Source organism: Temnothorax americanus, unplaced genomic scaffold, assembly GCF_048541705.1.
Source record: "Temnothorax americanus isolate GAGA-0224 unplaced genomic scaffold, ASM4854170v1 Scaffold1, whole genome shotgun sequence".
NCBI lineage: Eukaryota > Metazoa > Arthropoda > Insecta > Hymenoptera > Formicidae > Temnothorax > Temnothorax americanus.
This window is the reverse complement of record NW_027509230.1, coordinates 1,704,603-1,710,736: the sequence shown is the minus strand read 5'-3', so window position 1 is coordinate 1,710,736 and position 6,134 is coordinate 1,704,603.

Here is a 6,134-nt window from a genome sequence, read left to right as displayed (position 1 = left end):
ACGTAAACCTGTCAATAGATTGGATTGGGGCTAAAATTACCTACGTCACACGAGAACAGGTCAAAAATAAATCTTTCGCAAGGAAATCATACGGTAATTACAGATTTGCGACGTACGTACAAAGAAACGTTTGCGCACGTTCCGTTGATTATCCCGCAAACGCGCCTAGGTTACCCGCGCGAACTTATGATTCCAAGTATGTGGTACATATTGACGTCACACGATGCCAACTTTTCCTTGCAAGAATAAAACCATTGCGCAAAGTGATATTTTAACATAAGCGATTTGCATTAAACGAAAGCAATATTTTACACTAATTCAATTTAATGGCAAAATTAACGTTTTATTTTTTAATTTTGTATTATTTACATCAAAAATACACTTTAAACTCTTAAAAAATGGAAACTGTACATATAACTTTCCCCCCCAAAGCATATCTTAATTGTGATGCCTTTGTAATTGTAATGTCAATTATTTAATGAATAACGAAGTATAGTTATGCGCGCATTATTTGTTCCTCACTCATGATAAATAATTTACTTAAAAATAATTATCTTAATAACGAAAATCTATGACATAACATGTTTCTAATCAGTCGATCGATCAAAATTTCTAAATAATTCACATAATACATTTATGTTAGACGTTACATTTTTATTAACATGCATCACTATTTGAAAATAATCGACACGTTTCGATATTAATATATAGATATAGGTTTTACATTTAATAACCTATTCTTAAAAAGTAGTAAAGAAGAGATTATAAGAGAACAAAATATTGAGTGATAGAGTAGTAATATACATTGTGTTTAGTTTAAGTATATACCCTCAGTTATTTTTTTAAATAATAGTTATAAAAAATTTCTCCAATAAAAGTTATTTTATTGAAAAATATATATAATGACCTATATATAATGACTTCATTAAAAAAAGTTTTTAATCATTTTTTAAAATGTTTTTAATAGTAGTTTTATTTTCTTAAATCGAATCTATTTTATTACAATCTATTTTATAAAATATTTTATGACAAATTCAATAATGTGCAATAAAGTATGATTTTTGGTAATTGTTTATGAGATATTGTCATTTGTGTTGCTATTATTACATATACAATTAATCGTTTGTTTTTATCATATATACATAGATACACAAACTCGAGACAAGCGTGTTACGATTTTATCCTTCGAAGATTTATATTATTTTAATAACAACGAAAATTTTAATAACAAATAAAATTATTCACATTTTTTATTATAATATTTTTAATATTTAAACTGTAAAGATCCCTGTTATAACAGCTGTTCACGGAGTAAACATATAGCATTCAGTGATAACAGCGATCAGCCTCGCAGAAAAAGAGCAACAAAGGAAATTTGATAGGGGTGGATAAAACTTTCAAAACAAAGATGGAGTAAATTTACAATTTATAAGATGCACCCTCTACACTTACAGCAGACACTTATTTTTATGACCTCACGTTTAATTATAGAAAACTATTTATTCCCAATCTCTCTCTCTCTCTCTCTCTCTCTCTCTCTCTCTCTCTCTCTCTCTCTCTCTCTCTCTCCCTCCGCCCTCCCCCTTTTAATTACGGAAGTCAAGTCATATTGAAGTACGTTTGGCGTGAAACATGATGACATCGCGAAAACGGCATTCGACTGAGAACCGCAGAATGATCCGGATCTCGTGAAACGGAAATGTTATCTGACTGACTGACTCCAGCGATTCTAGTGTCTTGCGCGCACGAGCGCTCCGCCCGGTGACCTCATTTACTCGCAACGAAAAGATATTCTTATCGCCCGTGTGTCTCGCACAACGTGCGTGAACGAATGGTTTCAAGTCCGGCCCGTTATTCCCTATCCCCGCTAGATACCTTTCGATCTTCTTTGTTGTTCGTGCTTTGCTTTGTAAATCGCTCTACGCCCGACGCGCGATACCCGACAATTCCCGATAAACGATCGTATTAATAGCTGATTTTAACTTCCTTCTGTGCGTTTCTTCATATAGAATATGATTGAGCTTAACATATGTGTTAAGTTCGCCTTGAAAAGCGAACATGAGATCAATGTCTCATTCTCTGAAGATACAATAGATAAATGCGAACAAACAAGCTTTCAAATTAAATTGATGTTTCTTTTAATCTACTTAACTCACTACTCGTCTATAAATAAGCTGAAAGATTACATTGATTAGTTGCAGCATTAATTTATATAAAAATGTATAAAATGATTTTAAAACTACTAAGAATCTTTTTAATTATGCTCTTCGTTGACATTTAATTTTAATTTAAATTTTATTTCACCTTAAGATGAAAAAAATAAAAAGAATCATTATATTTACATGCAACGTTCTTATATTTTCGTAGTTAATCTTGACACTAGAATTTTGTTAAAGTTTTCAGTTAAAACTAATTAAAGCTAATTAAAGATTGTAACTCCAAGTATTTGTTTTTCATCTTCTTGAAGTTTAGCTTACGAAAAATTTAGTCTCAATCGTTAAACTCTGTAAGAAAATCATTAGTGTTGCTACGATACGTAAAATAAAAATTATTTTAAAAATAGCCAGCAAATAAATCTCAATAATGCTCGCATATAATGCTTAAAATTAATATTAGAAGACTTTAATAATCATATCTGCAATATTTCTCTGTTCAAAAAACCGTATTATTTATTATTTATCACATATCAACATTTTCAACGTTAACTCATATTAGCGCGTCGATGCTTCTAATTATTCCGCACATATAGTTTATTCAATAGTTAACATATATATCAATACGTATTGTTTTGTAAATATTATTCCGAATAAATTACTACCGCAGTCCATGACATTGATGATTCCTCTAACAACAAGTGCGCTATCGTTTATGTCTATTTACGGTTGATAACAATCGCTGGCTAGCCAAGCGAGAAAACCGTGACTAATTTAGCTCGCGGATATCGTAACCGGCTCAATCTCCGAACGCAAATCGGACCGGTCGGCCTTCCTCGGAAGTGGTTCCGCGATGATGCGATCTACCAGTGCGAGAAGAAAAAAAGAGGAAGCACGAGATGAAAGGAGAAAGAAAGATAGAATGATGCTCGTTCACTTTGTGACACGATCGGGACAGATTTCGCGAACGAACGACAAGCGTTTTCGACAAGTTGACAAAGAAAAAGGACGCAAATAAAATTAATAATAAGAATAAATTTAGCTAGACTAGACAACGTAGTTATAGTGCGCGATAGTCGGTGAACAGCGTCGGCAGAAATAAACCGTCTCGATGAGTCAGAAAATCCTCCTTCGTCTCATCGTTCACCGGGCTCTTCTTTATATTTATTGTAAAGCAGATGCACGGCATCCGATGCCGACGCTCGAACGAAATGTTGGTCAACGCACCTAATAAGCGTTCGACGTTCGAGCGTTCGAGAGATACGCGTTATCGGCCGTCAATCTGGAAATGATAAGGCCGACTGTCTGCTCGCGAGAAACAAAATCAAATTCCTAAACCTACGGTAATGTAAAACGAATGAATGAAGTTAGAGGCATGGCAATGGACACGAATTATCTGCGAAGTTTTCATTGAGAATATACAGTGGTCGTTACTCTCGTACCTCGCTCGCTTATTTTGTCGACTAGCTTGATACCCGGTACACTTCGCTACGGTATGCGAAGAATTTTAAATTCACCCCCGAATCTATGATTTGCCCCTTTAAGGGTTGATTAGAATAAAATCTTGAGTTATGTTTTTAAGCATTTGTACATGGGTAACCTTTGTAAGCAAAAACCAAGTCGATATCTCATCGGGCCTAAGAGATATTGAAAAATCCATGAAAACAGATTTTACCCTTTTTTACCCTCTTAAGAGTCGAATTTCTAAAAATCCCTTCTCAGTAGGTGCTTACGCTATGGAAGGAATATACTCTCCAAATTTCATGTTTCTAGGGGTTGATAAGTCAGTCAGTCAGAGGACATTTGTTTTTATATATAATATATAGATATTTGCGTTGTTGATTTATAATCAGTTGCGTTGTTTCTTTGACTCGCGGCGCGTCTACTATACGTGTCTCACTTTAAAAATTCAAAAAATAAATCTCTCGCGATATTATTCCCGTAATTTGTTTTCTCAATTATCCGATACTTCTGTTGTACTTTTATTGTAAGACTGATAAGTAAACGCTTTTTGATTATCATTGTATATATATTGTACTTATATATAGCAGCACTTTTCCTACCGTATCTGTGTAAACGTTATTGCGCGTGACACGAGGCACGACCGTGTCTCTTGATTTTCCTACGATATCTGTGTAAATATATATATATTATCTGTAAACACTCGTGTGTGTATGCGTATGTGCGTATATCTGTGAGAATACATTGGTATCATCAATATCTTTCGGCGGCTTCGACGTGCACACTGATGCAATTCATGTCTTGCGCAACGTTAGAATATTTTTTACGTTTATAAATTAAATCTTCGTTTGAAATCATTTTAATTTAATATCGATTTGTCGTTATTTTGTTCCGAATTTGAACGTAAAAGCAAATTTTTTACGCTACAAAAGACACACCGCCATCATTTCTATGCAGTCAAAACATTGTCATCTCTTTTTTAATGCTGAATCATTCATTCGTTATACATTCGATTAATTAATATTCATATTTAATTCTTGTAATAATATTACAAGAATGCAAAGTTGTCAAACGGTTTGTTCGCGCACAGAATGCATGCAATATCGTTAGGTATAGAAAGCGTATAGATTTTCTTTATTGCTAGCTGCCATAAACAATTCGTAAATAGGTATTATGCGCGCAAGCAACGTGGAATCGTTAAAATAAAGAGCGAATACATACTCGTTAGCTACGCAGAAATATCCCGACGCGTAAAGCTAAAAATAAAAACAAAAACCAGCGGAAACCGGAGATAAGACACAGTTGTAATATGCATTGAAATTAATGCATGTTTTACTACGATGCATAGTACGCCCCGAGGGAATACATGTATTGTATATTTAGTGGGTGTGAGAAATATGCTAGTGAGAAATACAATGGAATATGCGCACGACGCAAGCGAGCGTATCTGAAGAACGACACGAATGACGATGACATCATCGACAACGCATGCGCTTGAATGGTAGATCCGATCCATGACCGTAGCCTCGCGTACACACGACGAACGGGAATTCGTTAATTCTCGCGATAAGAACGTAATTTAACACTTTAACTAACAGAGTCCTTTTATGTTTCCAATTTCATCCCTTTTTTTCGCAACTTTGAATTTCTAAGCATAGTATACACATATTTTTTGAAATTTTAAGAGCTTTAATTGAAATGATTAACTGATGTAACACGACTGCGTTTCTTTTGATTTTATTATTACCTTATCTATCGACAACCTCTTTGACAACATGACTTACTATATCTCGATATTTCACCAAAGTTTCATCACTCTGACGTTCTTTGAACTCTTTGGACTATGATCATTAGCCAATTCTCATTCGGACTTCAAACTTCGTGTGAAGCATATGTTACTTTTAGATCAATCTTGAAGTAATTAGCTCGTCGGAGAATGTCAGATTTTTCTTCTGCTTATATCGAATATATCGCATCGCTGAAGATGATTTGAAGCAGATCCGAAAAATTTGATATTCAACTCTATATTTTATTGCTAATTAAAGAATATTTTATACAAATAATTTATACTTCTATACAAATAACTCACGCACTGATAACCGTATTGTACTCTTTCAATGCCTCTTTGATTTGTTTAGCTTCTCGAATGTCGCCCGACCTATGTGGCGTACTGTATATTCACCGCGTGTCCTTGTGATATTATCTGTTAGTTGTATATCTAGATTTCTCGATCTTTATTATATTAAATAACGCGAAATATTATCTCCTCTCAAATATATTTAGCTTAATGACGACCTCACGAGAGAGAGAGATATTTCTTCGAGAGAGAAGAATTTTTATTAATAAGGATAGGACTATTCGAAATTTTTTCTACATCGAATTAAGCACTAATTCATATGTTAGTAGATAGTAGATAGTAGTTTATTTTAACAGATATGATGATATTACCGCATCAATAATATTATGCTTCATCAATTTATATGTAAACTGCATTATATAAAATACTTTGTAAACATTATA